The sequence below is a fragment of the Peromyscus maniculatus genome, chromosome 6, assembly GCF_049852395.1.
Source record: "Peromyscus maniculatus bairdii isolate BWxNUB_F1_BW_parent chromosome 6, HU_Pman_BW_mat_3.1, whole genome shotgun sequence".
In the NCBI taxonomy this organism is placed as follows: domain Eukaryota; kingdom Metazoa; phylum Chordata; class Mammalia; order Rodentia; family Cricetidae; genus Peromyscus; species Peromyscus maniculatus.
This window is the reverse complement of record NC_134857.1, coordinates 67,432,504-67,448,841: the sequence shown is the minus strand read 5'-3', so window position 1 is coordinate 67,448,841 and position 16,338 is coordinate 67,432,504. Positions and strand designations below refer to the sequence as shown.

Genomic DNA, 16,338 nt, shown 5'->3' with positions numbered 1-16,338 from the left:
TGGCAAAGACCCTGAGGATCGAGTATAGAAGACTCAGAGAGAAGCCGTAAGAAAAGGGAAAGTGGTCAGACAGCCTGTGAGGCAGAGAAGATCGAGTGGGGATTTTGAAAATGATTCTGAGATAGAAAGATATAATAAATTGTTACAGTGGTCAAAGTCTAGGTTGGACGTTTCCAGACTCTCAGTATCTTACTAAAAATGAAATAAAGGTACACATAGATCTCAAAATAATAGGGAACTCTCTTCAAAATGAAGCAGTAGTAAAGGTTAGAAAAGAGTGAACTGTCAAGACTAACAGGGCCATTGGATGGCTACGTAGGCGTAATGCCGAGATCTGAATATGACTAATGCTGAAGCGTTCTCAGTTCAGGGGAACATCACCATGTCTGGAGTCTGTAATCCTGGTGTCTTTTAGGGATGTCTAGATGGTGGCAAACAAACCAGATTTTCAGAAGACTACAAGTTCAAATGTTATGAACCATTTATTTTTATTTAGGACACATTATTTTGGGGTGATGGTGTTGCAGGATTGAACTCAGAGTCTCATATATGTGAAGCACGTGCTCTCCCACTGAGCTACCTGACCACACAGCTGCTGCGGCTACAGTATTCGCTGCCAATCAGTGCAAGAGCAAGCATGCATGCAGGTCTTCGACTGGAAGGCCCTCCCTCCGCTACTGTGAGATGTGACACCAGGCACACACTCTGCTTCTCAGTCTTCATAAGATCGTCATAGAAAAGGGGGACACAGGCAGATGGCTCTCGTGTAAAGATGAGTCTCAATGCTTGGGAAGCAGGGGCAGGTGGAACTCTGTGAGTTCCAGGCCGGCCTGATCTATATAGTGAGTCCCATGCCAGCCAGGGCTACATAGTGAGATCCTGTCTCAAAAGAAAGCAAAACAAAACAAAACTCAAATTTAGGAGCAATTAGGAGTTCTTTGTTCACAGAAGGCCGCCATACCAAAAGAAGTACTCCGCCTCTACCTCCTCAGCAACCACCTCTCTCCCTCCCTCCATGAGTGCCACTATCATGGTTTCAGTGCAAAAACACACCTCTCATCACAGAGAGAACAAGAGATAATTGATTCTGGAGCCAAATCTGAGTGATCACATCCCGGGAAACTCCAGGGTCCGTGTTGCCGCGCGGAAGCAGTTTTCACGGGGTTTTACAGTAACAGAGGGGAAAAAAAAAAAAACATAAATCAAGGTAAGAGATGTAGTTACAGCAAAAAGATCATCTTTCATGCTATCTGATGACAGTCTTAGCTCTGAGGTTGGTGGAAGCTAATGGCCTGCTAAATCAATAGATCCCAAAAGGTTCTTATCCATTAGTCACGGGATATTAGATTCTACATGGAGGTGGGCAAGGAATGGATGTTCAGAGGGCTAAAATGAGTCCAAGACAAACTAACTAGGCTCTGGATCTGCACCATTCCAACCTTTCCACATCACTGCAGTTCTATCGGCCAATCGGTCCTTGTAGACACAGATTCTTTCTAGGAATTCTTCTTCAGAAGGTTTTGTTTTTTTTAATACCCTGTGTAGTTTATTGAAGTACCAACAGTTTGAGGGGCTGTAATGTACAGAATAGAAACATTCCCCTAAAAGAAAAAAACGATCCTTCCTTCCTCCCACAAGTTGATGCCATCCAGAAAATACTTCCTCTCTACCCTTCGAAGCCAGGGTTTTTAAAGCCATTGTTTCTATTTACTCATTCACCCGACTCTGTACTCTGTCTTCTGTTCCTATGAGCCTACCAAAGAGATTCCATGGTAGTTAGAGAACTTGACAGTGACTTTTCAGTTATTTTCCTCTGTTGTGGGCAAATTTTTCTAATTTAAATAACTTTTATATAAACATAAAATGAATTCATGTCAAATTATATTTAATCACCAACAACTGAGGGCTATTTACAGTAAGATATTTCAATTGATTCAAAGGAAAATTCAAAGTGCCACATTTATATAGGAACTCTGAAGTTAATAAATTTACAAATATAAAAAATGAGTTTATAGTAGGGCGTGATAACACACGCCTTTAAACTCAATACTCGGAAGGCAGAGGCAGGCAGATAGATCTCTGAGTTTGAGGCCAGCCAGGTCTACAAAGTAAATTCCAGGACAACCTGGGTTACTCAGAGAAACCTTGTCTCAAAAATCCAAACAACAAACAAACAAAATACAAAAAAATAAAAAAGTAAAAAATAAAATAAAACACCTAGTTTATCCACAAGCTACTTCCCATTGCATTCTGTTAGATATGATTAATGATTAATTCACATTTCAGTGATCAAGAATCACCACACTTCAGGGTTTTTTGTTGTTGTTGTTGTTTTGTTGTGTTTTATGATTTCCAGAGTTGTGTATCAGTGTAAGACAACTCTGAAGGTAAGGTAGGACACGCAATGTTATTCCTGTTGTTCTTTGAAATCTTTTCTGACCATTTTTCTTGCCTTGCCCGCAGCTTCCAACACAAGACCAGCCTTCTTTTGCTCTGTTGACCACTCAGAATGTCGCCCACCTCTCCGACCAGTTCTTCTTGGCAGGAATGGACTTTTTTGCCCTTATCTGTCCTTTAATGTAGATGCTCTGCAGCTTGATGCTGGGCTCTCTCTCCCTGTCCCCACACTTTTGAGGGTTGTCTCTTCTATTATTTTATTGTCATGCCTGTGGAGTCCACAGAGGTTTCCTAGTGAGATCTGAGCTTGCTTTACCCAGCAGGGCTGCATAAAGGATGGACTGACCACGTGCATGGTTACCGGGTGATTGAAAGCGTCTGCACTTGGCTGAGCTAGGGGGAGGCCTTCTGCTCACCCTTTGGCTTTCCTATAAAAGGCCCTTTAGAAGAGACAGAGGGGCTGGTGGACATTGATCCAGGCCCTCCCAAGCCTATCCTGTGTTTCTGTCTCTCTCTCCCCTCTATATTTCTATCTAAATCTCTTATCCCTCATTCCTGGGGAGTACCCTGGGGAAAAAGGTGGGGACGGCCCCCCCCACATGCCCTCAAGTTTGCAAGAATGATTCCAAAACATCTAGCATGGCCTTTTTATGGGCCAAACATCCACATTTACTTCCTTTGTATAGAACCTTAGAAACAACAGGCTCTATTCAAAAACCCCTTTAACTCTGGTCTTTACCATAAATCCCTGGCAGCCAGGCCCCCCTTGCCCCTTCCTTGGCCCTTGCCTACATGCCTCCTTCCCCAGCTCCACCTGGCTCTTCCTCTCTTTGCCTTCTTTCTTCCTGACCCAGGCTTTCTATTTTCTCCTCTACATTAACAACAGAACATCGTATCTAATTTTCTCTGCCTCCAGCTTGTCACTGTCCATTCCATACCCGACAGCGCTGCTGGAAGAATCCTCCAAAATCAAGTCTGATGTGACGTCACTCCTGGACTCCCTGTGCTTCCTGTTGGGATAAAATTAACCACAGAAATGAGCTGATTGAGTGCCTCCGTGAACGAAATTCCTTTTCTGCCGCCTCATCCTTGGTTGAGCCTCTTCCTAGGTCTTAGAACAACTTGGATCTTCTTGCCATGTGAAGCATGCTAACTTTCACTCTTCCCAGGAGCTATATGGAATGAATGCGTGTTGTCTCCTTGAAATCTACACCTGACCAGGATGGCTCAGCCCTGTGTACCTCTTGCTTTCTATTTAAACCTATATGTCATGTCAGGCCCCTTCATAGACTTGGGGGAATTGTTGCCTAAGATCCCGTGTTCTTCTTTCCGTTATTGAACTTAGGGGCTAGGTGCCAAGTTAGGTCCAGCCACCCGCCTTCAGTAAGCCAACTAAGAGAGCCAAGTAAAAAGTAAGAAGTGAAAAAGGGGGAGATGCTTAATGTGGCCTTTCAGGGGGTGGGATGAAGAGATCCAGGGAACCTCAAACTCCATCTTCAGGGTCCTGAAGTGAGATAAAAGGTTAATTAGAGGGTCAGCATGCACATCTAAAGAGTCCTGTTCACCTTTGACCCCTCATTGTCTGGGCTTCTGTCTATTCCATCCTCTAAGGTGGTCCGGCAGGTTGTTAGCACTGTGTGAAATCTCTTTCTAGTTCTCCCTCTGGCTGGGTTTTTTTTTCCTTCTCCCAGTGTGAGATTCCTGGGAAAACTCCTATTTCTCTGGGGTTCGTTGTTTCAAGTCTGCCAGTCAGAGGGAGCCACAGCTGCTTACATTTCCATGTGGTCGGTCACCTTGCCCAATGTTTCTCAGGGCATGGTGGCACATTATGTAGAGATAGAGGCAGGAGGGTCAAAGTTCAAGGTCATCTTTGGCTACATAGAAAATTAGAAGCCAGCTTGGGCTCTTTGAGACCCTGTCTCAAAAACAATAGCAATGCACACCTTTAATCCCAGCACTCGGGAGGCAGAGCCAGGCAGATCTCTGTGAGTTCAAGGCCAGCCTGGTCTACAGAGTGAGAGCCAGGACAGGCACTAAAACTACACAGAGAAACCTTGTCTCAAAAACAAAAACCAAAAACCAACCAACCAAACAAACAAACAAAAAACAGCAATAAAACAAATAGATGGAAGCATCAGACAGGTGAGTTACAGCAAACCAGGAAACTCTCTGCTATAGACCTCAGGCACTGCCTGATGACATTCTCAGCCTTTGGATTGGTAGAAGCCGATGGTCTGTTAAGTCCAGAAAGGACTTACCTAATAGTCACCAGACAGTAAGTCAAACACAGAGATGGGCAATGAGTAGCTGAAGGGGGCTAAAAATAGCCCAAGATAATTCAGCTCTTGACCTATTATAACATTCCAGCTCTCCACAACCACAGACATTCTAATCATTAAGTCACCCTTGGAGAATCTTTTAAATTTTTTCCGGAGCTGAGGACTGAACCCAGGGCCTCTACCACTGAGCTAAATCTCCAACCCCTAAAATTTTTTTATTAGATTTATTCATTTTTTTATGTGTAAGCGTTTTGTCTGCCGTGCGTCTGAGCATCACATACATATTTGGTACCCATAGAAGTCATATGAAGGCTTCAGATACCCCCTAGAACTGGAGTTAGGGATGGTTGTGAATGACTGTGTGGCTACTGGGAATCAAACCCAGGGCCTCTGCCAGAGCAACCAGTGTTCTTACCTGCTGAGCCATCTCTCCAGCCCTGGAGAGGCCTCTCTACCTCTCAGAACTTCAGTTCGTATAGCACACTGCAGATCACGGCACACTTGTGGGTCTCCCCATCTATGCAGACAGAGGCTGGGTCTCCATATGCACACCCCTTTGTGTTACAAGCTGCAGGAATGTAGTAGGAATTCAGCTGAATATGGTAAAAGCTATGCCTGGAAAAATCAAGGTGTTTTTCCAAAGGAATCCAAATCTCAGGGAGTATTTGGTGTTATTCGGCTTCTAATATATCAGCTGTCTTCTGCTATGAATTTCATGTGCACTCATAACTTCCCCAAGAACTTTAAACAGTGTGTTTTGCCTGAAATTCTTCTCAAGCATCCTAGGCCTAGGAGACAGGTGAACTTTGGTGCATAGCTTTGCTTCTTGTGCAAAGGAAGCCCAGGCCCTCCTTTCTCCCACAGCCCAAATGGCACTCCAGAGCGACTGACTCAGAACAAAAGGGTTTTTGCAACCCAGGTACAATGTAGCTGTGAGGCAGGTTTCCTAGCTCCTAGCAGAGTTGGCCTGCCCTGCCTGGATGTAGAGGCACAGGAAAATAGAGGCAGTTTTATTTTAGTGACTTATAGATTCTTTTAGCTAGCCGCCTGTAAGATTGGAGTTTGAGCACATTTATGATAGACTCATAACGCTTCACCTAACCATTTATAAGAATATATTTTGAGCACATAAATTCCCTTTCTGACTTATTCCAGGCTTTAGCTGACCCCACCTCCTCTAGTCACTCCCCTTTTGGGTTGCAAATGAAGCTGGCTATCAAGGCTCCTGTAGGGACCTTGGAAGTTTTGCATTACATTGTAAGAGTCAGGCTGCAGGTAAGGGAGAGATCAGTTCTGGGAGAGGACGGGGAAGGAACCAAGATGGAGAAGAATGAGGATGAAGATGGAGACGGAAAAGAGTTAGAGTTATGAGAGGACAGGAGGAGAGAGAGAGAACTGACTCAGAAGAATAAAGTGTATAGACTAAAGAGTTTCATGTATATAGATTTATTAGTGAACCCCTCAGATTAATCCACAACTGATAGCATCTCTATGGAACTCTGGATGAAGGCTATCAAGGGGCAGGACCCCAATAGCCTTCGATACCTTTGCCCTCTCCAATGTCCTCTTTGTACAAAGGTGCTTAATTTCTTCTTCTCACCCCTATAAAATAACCCAGGAAAGAAGGGGAATTTTAAGAAGGGAGTATTGTTAGACACTGTGCTGGAGTTTAAGGGATATGGATAGCAGAAAACTGTGGTTTCTCTTCTTGAGGAATGTGTGGCTCAAAAATTAGAGCACTATTCCTGCATGCAGATAACGATGTATAAGATGTAAGCATGGAGTACGAGGAGTCAGAATGGAGTGTGGGCTTGGCTGGAAGCAAGAGCCATAACTTCTACTAAGATTTGGGGTAGGAGATTCGAAGGGAGGAGATTGCCTCCTTCTGGACAGAGACCCAGAAAGTGAAGAGGGTAGCAGCTTTCTCACATGGAAAAGGACAGGGGCAGTGAGACCATGTAGAGGCGGCCAAAGGCAACATGTGCCCTGTGTGGTTTTCCTGGGACAGAAAGAAGCTCACACATCTGGACTGGGTGCAGAGACGAGAGAAGGCAGAAGTTAAAGTGCTACTCAAGTCCCTTGGGCATGATGCAATGCTCGGCTTCGGCTGGGTGGAAGAGCACAGAGCTCTGCGCATGCCTGGTGTGTTACGCAAGAAGCAGGCAATTTGCCCTCTGCCTAGAGAACCCATCTTGGAAACAGCCAAGTAGTTTACTTTCTGTGGTGACTTCTGCTGGGGTGCAGCATGATAGGCTGGAGCCCAGCTAATGGAAGGACCTGGAGGAATGCTGCCGGCCTCTTGCTTGGCCTCACGCCTATGCGTGAACCCCTCACCCTCTGCTTCTCAGTATTCCTAGCCTTGCCCCTGCCTCTCTGGCATCTCCATATCCCCGCCCCCGCCCTACCCTCTCAAAAGTTCTGCTTCCCAACTTTGCTTCTTGTGTTTTCATGTTTTTGTTGCCTCCATCGCATTCTGCCTCTGAGCTGTTAAATCTCTGTCTTTTCTTCTAGATCATCCACACCCCTTTCCTTCCCATCACACATCTTTGTGCTGGGGCGTTGGTGTTCAAGGAGTCAGGAGACACACAAGGATGACTAAAATGAACCAGAATACCGGGAAACATGGCTGACTCCTGCCCAGAATGGATCCTCTCTCTTTCCCCCTTTGTCCCCTCATTGTTTCCTAACTGATCTATTTGTCCCCATGCTCACAGAAGAATGCCTCTAGCACGCATTCCATAGTTTCTAGGTGTTGAGAATTCTCTTAAGCAGATCCCAAGCATAAGTAATCTCTTGAGGGTGCTTGCTCTATACTGCCTCATCCGCCAGAGGTCTATTCTTTACTAAAGCCCAAAGGTCTTCTGGGAGGGAGAGGGAATGAGAGAGAGAGGAACTCAGACTGGCATGCCAGGCTGATACCTCCTATGATGGTCTCTTCTGTGTGAGAGATGACAGAATTGCCCACTTCCACTTTTGCAAAGTATCCAGGATAGCTCTAGAAGAAACTGTGGGAGGCTGAGGCCGTCAGATCCAGCGGCCTCATACTGAATCATTCCTAGCTCTCGTCTTCCCCGCCCCCACCCCTCTCACCAGGCAGCAGAGGGAAACATGTATCCATGTCCATGCAAAGGCCGGTATAGCTGGCGCTGCCTGCCTGCCTTTTATGTGTCTGTTGTTGGAGTTGTTAGTGTCACAGCCTGTACCCTGGGAGCCTTCACAAGTCAAGCTCAGCCATCTGCCCTCGATAGGCCAAATAAACAACAGTGAAAAGTAGTAAAAGATTTGCTCAAGTGATCATGTTAGGAAGAGGAACGAAGGAAACCAGTGATGCCCTAAAGTCCATGCTCTGGGTCCTGACATGAGGTTTAGTTTTAAGTAAATGACAAGAGGTATGCATAGCTAACTGGTCCTGGCCAAGGCGTAGCTCCACCCATCATTGTCTCAGCTCTGGTCTCCCCTGCAAGGTGTCTGATAGGTTGTTAGGACTAAGTGGAATCTCTCTCTAGCAAACAAGCCCCGCCCCCACCCCCCTCCTTGGCTACAGCTGGCCCCAGCTTTTTCCTTCTTCCCGTGTAAGTCTCCGCTGGAAACTCCAATTTCTTAGTGTCCAGGGTTTCATCACTCTGACGGATAAAGGGAGGGCCATAGATTTCTGTTCAGAATATCTTTATTCTTGACCAGGATGGTTAACATACAGATGCCTGTGATGTGTGCCCTGATGAGTAACCTAAATGTTCACTGTTGTCAAAACAAAGGCAAAAAGACCAAACCACAACCCTTACTTCAAAGAGGCTGAGAAATGTTCATTCCGGAGCCACGTATGAGTGACGGCAGCCTTAGAACCATGAAGGAGTGCTCTTGGAAAGAATATGTGTCTGCAAAGAATGATTGGCTGATTAGAACAGCAATGATGTGGAGAGGGTGGAACGTTGCTGGTCCAGAGGCTAATTACCTTGGCTTGGACTAATGTTAGCTCCTGGAATGGCCATAGCTTGCCTACCTCTCTGTCAGAATTAACATCCTGTGACTAATAGATAAAAACCTTTGATGTCTATTAACTTAGCAGATCACTAGCCTCCAGCAATCCAAAGGCTAAGAACGTCCCCAGAGAGCATCTGAGGCATACCAGAAAGCTCCCCGCATCTTGCTGTAACCTCTCTTTGATCTACCCACCAATGTATTTTAAACTTGCCTTTGTGTCTTTCTTTGTTCTGCAAGCCATAAAACTTCAAGAAACCATTTCCGTATTGGAACATGAAATTTGGGTAACCCCAAACTGTATTCCTGGGCCGTGGTCACTCCAAAGGGCTCCAGAATAAACGCCCTCTTATTCCCTGTAAGCTGAAAGATGTGGTTTTAGTATCTGCAGAACACAGATTTAGATGACCCCAAATTCCATGTCCCAACAGTCTAATGGAGTTTCTTTTTTATAATAACAGAACAAAGCAAATCATAACTCAAGGCACTTAAAGCTATATTGATGGAAACACTAAGTAGGGTGGGTAACAGCAGAGTGGAGAAGCCTCTCTTAGGGGCCTCAGATGACAAAAGCCAGGGTTTATTAAGTTAATACATTCCAAAAAAGCCTTTTAAAACAATTGCTAGATGTTAGGTCCAGCATAGAGGAAGGCAAAAAAAAAAAAAAAAGACTATTTAGAGAGCTAAAAATAGCCAAAAATAAGTTGTAATTACGCTCTGGACCTGTAACTTTTTAATGTCTCCACAGTCATTGAGGTTCTAACCACTTAATTGCCTGGTAGAAAGTTCAGCTGAAGAAGCAAGTTTTTTTCTGGAACTTTCTTTCACTCTGTCAGTTCTCTTATGAGGAAAGTAAGGAACTGGATGTTCTATAAAGTGTTAATCTATGACTCTGTGTTAGGAGAGCTTCCCAGAGAACTGAGATTATCTCATGTGTTCCAGAATGCTCTCTGAGGTGGGGATACCATGGACAGTCTGAGGGGAGGCACTGAGAGGATGGGAATGTGTAGACTCGTAAGAAGGAAAACAGGCAGGGCTCTGGGGCAGGAACAATGTCTGAAAGATGGGTGCCTAGTGCACGACCCAGACCCCCCTTTTCCTCAATATTCCCTAGGCTTTAGATGGAAGAGTTGCAGTGTAGATTTATCCATCAGGTCTGGGCATTCCATGCTCGCCGAGTCTCTGCATCTTTCCAGTTGTTGACCTCTGTAATAATCTCCATCTGCTGTCAAGAGAAGCTCCTTCGATGAAGAGTGAGAGCCACACTTTTCAAGCAGGTAGAAGGACACACATTTAGAATGCAGTTAGAAATCAATTGGTTTAGGATGATGACATTGGTAGGTTTTCCTCGGGGATCAATGACCTCTCCAGGCACAGGCAGTGGACTAGGTTTGCAGTACCAGACGTGAATTCCCTCCTATTGAGTGGGCCTTAAGTCCAGGTGGAAAGCTGTTAGTTACTCCAGCACCTCTATGGCACCATTGTCGATAACTTGCCAGGCTAGTCACTGATGTGGTTCATAGCTCTCACAGCTAGTTAGTTAGAGCTGTTGGTTGCTTTTTTTGTTTTTGTTTTTTTTTTTGTTCCCTCTTGGCAGCTTGCATGCACCTTCCGATACTACAAGAGCCGGTCGGTCTTCAGGGAGAAGGATTGCAGGTCAATTCCAACTTAATTCCTCCAATTCCTGTATCAGAAATATGCGTCTTCAGGAACAGGGGCTCTTCAGTATGTTTTGAAATCAGTTAAGGTGACGTCTCCAGCATTATTCTGGTTTCTATCAGGATTACTTGGGCTATCTGCGGTCTTTTGTGCTTTCATATGAATTTTAATTTTTTTTCTGCTTATGGAAAGAATAGTTTTGGAATACTAATGGGTATTGCATTGGATTCGTAGGTTGCTTTTTTAAAAAGAGCCATTTTCACAACATTGATTTTTTTTCCCAGGTTGTGAATATATGGGCATGTCTTTTCATCTTCTAGTGCCTTCTTCAGTTTCTTTTAAAGTTCTCATTGTGGTGGTCTTTTACTTCCTTGGTTAGGATATTCCCGAGGATTTTTTAAAAATTATGAATGGAATAATTTCCCTGGTTTCTTTTTTAGTGTACTTCTTATTGGTATACACGAAAATTTTGATTTTTGTATGTTGGTTTTGTGTCCTGCCACTTTGCTGAATGTGTTTATCAAATCTAAGAGTTGTCTGGAGGGGTCCTTAAGGTTTCTTTTCTTTTCTTTTTTAATTTTAAAAGTCGGATATGGCTTAATAAGATCATGCCTATGAGAAGTAAATTATGTAGTGAAGAAACATCAAAATGAAGTTGATGAATAAAAAGGCACATTTGAAAAGTTTAAAGGTAGAAAGAGTCCCTTGTTTATCCTAACATAGGAGGAAAGGGAAATCAGTTTGAAAGTTCCTCAAAGAGCTGAAAATAGATCTACCACAAGATCCAGCCATGATATTCACAAGGACTCTATATCTTACTATAGGGATGCTTGCTCATTCCTGGTCATTGCTGCCCTAGTCACAGTAGTCAGGGAGTGGGAAAAGCTGAGATAAACTGATAAACAGAGTGAAAATGCCATGAATTCACACAACGGAATATTCAGCTATCAAAGAAACTGAAATTATGAAATTTGCAGATCTCCTCCACCTTCATCAGAGACTTTTCTTCCAGTGCATGGCAATTAATACAGCAACTGGTCAACATGCAGAGAAAAAGAGAATTCAGAGTTCTCAGCCCTGAATGGGATGTCTATATCACATCCCTCCACTCAAGGCTCAAAGATATTTGAGGAAGAAGTTTGGAAAAATTTTAAGAGCCAGAGGTGGTAGATGACTTCAAGGAAACATTGTTTTCTAGTCCCAACAGGCAGATGTACATATGAACTCATAAGAGACTGTGACAGTGTGCACAAGGCCTGAATCAGAAGGGGTGGTGGGCTTGAAGTTCCACCCCCATCGGAGGCGCCATTGACATTTGATGGCTTCCGAGGGAGGGAGAGTCAGTTTTCTTTACTGGTGTGAAAACCAGCATACTAACCACACTCCAGGGCAAGTCCCATGCCCAGGAGTAGTTGACTAACACGAACTGGACCCAGTGATTTTTCAGAGAGGGAGTGAGAGAGAGAACATGAATTTGGTTGGGTAGGGAGTAAGGAGGTGGGGAAGGATCTAGGAAGAGTCGGAAGGATGAATATATTCAAAATTCAGGGCAAGAAATTAGCAAAAGAATTAATAAAAATGTTATTTAAAAAAGAAAAGGGAAGAAAAAAGGAAGGAAGGAAGGAAGGAAAGAAGGAAGGAAGGAAGGAAAGAAGGAAGGAAGAAAGGAAGGAAGGAAGGAAGGAAGGAAGGAAGGAAGGAAGGAAGGAAGGAAGGAAGAAAGGAAGGAAGGAAGGGAGCTGAGCAAGCCATGCAGAACAATCAGGAAGTAGTATTCTCCGTGGTCTGTACTTCAGTTCCTGCCTCCAGGTTCTTGCCTTGTCTTCCTTCAATGGTGGACTATCACCTGTAAGCCAAATAACCCTTTCCTCCCCAAGGTGCCCATTGGTTATGGTGCTTATCACAGTCTCCTTATTGATGAGACTGGCTTATCAAAGTCACCCACTGTTTTTCTGTTGGATTAATCTATGGTTTTACATCTAGTATTTGTTTCATGAAACAGTGCTCCTGTGTTAATACATAGACGTTTAAAGTATTTATTTAGTTTTATTTATTTGTCGGTGTGTGCCACAGCCTGTGTGGCGATCAGGAGACAGCTCTTAGGAGTTTGATTCTTCCCTGTCACTCTATGGGATCAAAGGATGGAACTCAGGTCATGGGACCTGCAGTCATGCTTTTCTACCCCTGAGTCATCTAGCAGGTTCTATGTGTTTAAAACTGTGATATTTTCTTGATGAATTTTTTTCCTTAATCAGCTTGAAGTAACTTTACCTTTTCTGACTAGTCTTGGTTTGAAGTCTATTTTGTCAAGTACTGGAACAATGAGAACTCTTTGCTCCCTGGTTCCACTTACTTGGAATATCTCTTTCTGTCTTCACACTAAGGTAGTGTCTGCCTTAGATGGTGAGATATGTTTCTGAGAGACAACTAATAGACATGTCTTATTTTTTTTAATCCACTCAACCAGTCTGTGAATTGTTTTTTTTTAAAAACAGAAATATCAGTTACTCTTTATTTAAAACTGCATTGAATGTGAAATGTCCACCTTTACAGAAAACAAATGCCGTGATGATGATAACTCACACTAAAACAAAACATACTTCTGATAGCATTTATGTTTGGGGCAATTTGAAGTTTTTCTTCTGTCACAGAAACAAGAATGGGCCTTTACAAAGGCTCAAAATAGGCCATCTTTTATTGAAAAGAAACTATTCTTTTTTAAAAATATTTTTAAAATTTATGTCTGAGTGCTGTAGCTGCATGTACACCTGCTGCCAGAAGAGGGCAGCAGATCCCACTACAGACTATTGTGAGCCACAATACTCCTCCTATCAACCCTTGATGGCATCTAGATCCAGTTGGCCCTCACACTCCATGACAGGTTGTTGACTGCTATGAGTTCCAGAGCTCAATAGCCACATCGTACCTGAAAGTCGGCGTTCCGAAGCATTCTCCCTCTTCTTATGGGCTTAAATTCTTTCTGATCCTTAAGATCTTTCTGATTGTTAGTGATAGTCTTGAGTCTTGGAGGGGGTGACGCAGATGCTCCATTTCTTTCTGAGCTTGCAGCAATCCCTTATTCTGAGTACTTTGACCAGTTCTGAGTCTCTGAAATTGCCACTGCGTAATGAAGCTTCTCTGATGAAAGTTAACATTAGCAGGAATCCGTGGGCACAAATCCAGTTACTGAGAAGGTAATTTGATGGCACCTCATGTCCACTTAGCAAAACAACCACAGTAGCTTCCCCTCAAAGTCCGATGACCTCTGCAGCCATTGGATTCACATAAAACATTGGTTACCCCCATTAACAGACTTGCCACTATGGCACCAGGGGGGATACCTTGTCTAGCTGGTCAGCACTATGGCACACAGGGTCCACAGCTGACGTGATGATGACTCTTCCCCTGCAGCCTGCGTGGAACCAGCTGGCACTGTGAAGGGCTGGCAAGCAGAGTGGAGGTTTCCAGCTCAGTCCCAGCTTGAGCTCCCTGCGTCTTACAACCAAGGCATGTGACGCCATCAGCAGTAGGATACCATCACCAGAATTATCTAGTTCTGGTGGGCCACCCGCCGTGGTGGCAATTTGCCTGTATTATTTGGGGAAAGGTTAGGAGCCTCCTGACCTATAACTCATTGAAGAACAACCCACCTCTGGTACTGGAATTTTTCTTTACAGTCTTTGGCTATTGAGAGCAGCTTTATTCACTTACATGAAGTACCTCTGTTTGAACTTAATTTTTTTATTACTTATTATGTCTCATTTCTTTACAGCTTTTTCATGCAACACTAGTTTTGATTGCCATTCCCCCCCATCTCCCCACCCCAATAATCACATGCATTCTTCTACTTTCTCCAGCTGAAGACACTGTACCCCTTCTCATGGTCCCCTTTCTACTTCACCCTGTTATTTTAAAAAAGGCACACATGTCAAAGCTAGAAGCTAGAATCTGCACATGCAAGCCAACATGTGGGGTTTTTCTAAGTCTGAGTTACCTTACCCGATGTACTATACACTTCTAGTCCTTTTTCTGAAAATTTCATGTTTTCATTTTTTCTGTTTGCCTGAATAAAATGTCACTGTGTTTTTTGCTACATTTTCATTATTCATTCATCGGTTGATGGACTTCTAAGCTAATTTCATTTTCTTGATATTGTGAATAGGGCAACATTCATTATGAATGTGCCAGTATCTCTGGGATAAGGTAAGAAATTCTTTGAGTATCCAGGAGTGATAAAACTGGATGATAAATTAGTTCAGCTCTTAGATTTCTGAGAAAGCTCTATACTAATTTCCATAATGTCTCTACTGGATTACTTTCCCACCAACAGTGTATAATAGCTCTCCTTGCTGGGCATGGTGGTGCACACATTTAATCTTAGCACTCAGGAGGCAGAGGCAGGTGGATCTCCAAGTTCTAGGACACCCAGGGCCACACACACACACACACACACACACACACACACACACACACACACAACCCACTGTCTCCAAAAAACAAAACAAACAAACAAAAAAATGAGTTCTCTTCACATACTTGTTTGCTTGATGACCCCAGCCATTCTGACCGGGGTAAGATGGAGCCAGTGTCATTTCAAATAGCATTTCAATCATGGCTAAAGATTGTAGTAGAATATTATTTTAAGATGTGCTACTTTTTATTTATGTTGCATCTGTTTAACTGTGTGAAGCTGTATTACTATGCCTGTCTAAAACACTTAATGGCCTAATAAAGAACTGGTCAATAGCAAGGCAGGAGAAAGGCTAGGCAGGGCTGGCAGGTAGGGAGAATAGATAGGAGGAGAAATCTGAGAGGAAAAGGAAGAGGCAGCCAAGGAAGGAGGAGGACTCCAGGGGCCACCCAGCTTTACAACCAGCAAGCCACAGAGTAAGAAACAAAGAAAGGTATACAGGAATAGGAAAGGAAAAGCCCAGAGGCAAAAGATAGACAGGGTAATTTAAAGTTAAGTAAAGCTGGCAAGAAATAAGCCAAGCTAAGGCTGGGCACTCATAATTAAGAATAAGCCTCTGTGTGTTATTTATTTGGGAGCTGCGTGGTGGACCCCCCAAAAGAGTAAAATACCAACAACAACAAAAGATGTTTACATTTTAAAACACATTTATAAGCCTGTGGTGGCATTGTGTTCCCCAAAATATTGTGCACCCTAATAAACTTATCTGGGGTCAGAGACAAAACAGCCACAATATTAAACATCACAGTTAGGCAGTGGTAGCACACACCTTTAGTCCTAGCATTCCTGTAGCTAGAGTTTTCTGGCCTTGCCCACAGTCAGGACAAATCTTTGTCACCCGCCAGTCCCACAGCTGCTCAGACCCAACCAAGTAAACAGAGACTTATATTGCTTACAAACTGTATGGCCGTGGCAGGCTTCTTGCTAACTGTTCTTTTATCTTAAATTAACCATTTCCATAAATCTATACCTTGCCACGTGGCTGGTGGCTTACTGGCGTCTTCACATGCTGCTGGTAATGGCGGCGGCTGCAGTGTCTCCCCGCCTCAGCCTTCTGCTTCCCAGAATTCTCCTCTCTCCTTGTCCCACCTACTTCCTGCCTGGCCACTGGCCAATCAGTGTTTTATTTATATAGAATGATATCCACAGCACATTCCAGAGGCAGAAATCCATCTGTTCAAGGATACAGCCAAGCATGGTGACTCATGCCTTTAATCCCAGAAAGCAAGCCTTTAATCCTAGGGAGTGACAGAAGAAAGAGAAAGGTATATAAGGTGTGAAGACCAGAAACTAGAAGCATTTGGCTGGTTAAGCTTTTAGGTTTTGAGCAGCACAGTTCAGCTGAGAGCCATTTGGATATGAGGACACAGAGGCTTCCAGTATGAAGAAACAAGATCAGCTGAGAAGTTGGCCAGGTGAGGTTATTGTGGCTGTTCTGTCTCTCTGACCCCAGACAAGTTTATTAGGGTGCACAATATTTTGGGGAACGCAATACCACCACATAAGCCATTTGTGTTCTTCCTTTGAGCACTCTTGGGAACTGTCTGTCTAGCT

The 16,338-nt window shown here is 43.8% G+C and overlaps 1 long non-coding RNA gene across 1 annotated transcript; it reads right to left on the bottom strand.

Moving 5' to 3' along the window:
• Positions 1 to 465: 465 nt before the first annotated feature.
• Positions 466 to 15,845, bottom strand: LOC143273888 (uncharacterized). The gene is made up of 4 exons (XR_013052150.1): positions 15,755 to 15,845; positions 3,336 to 3,407; positions 1,054 to 2,666; positions 466 to 879 (listed from the first exon to the last, which is right to left on the bottom strand). It is a non-coding gene; the product is annotated as an uncharacterized LOC143273888 (long non-coding RNA).
• Between the last annotated feature and the right edge of the window lie 493 nt (positions 15,846 to 16,338).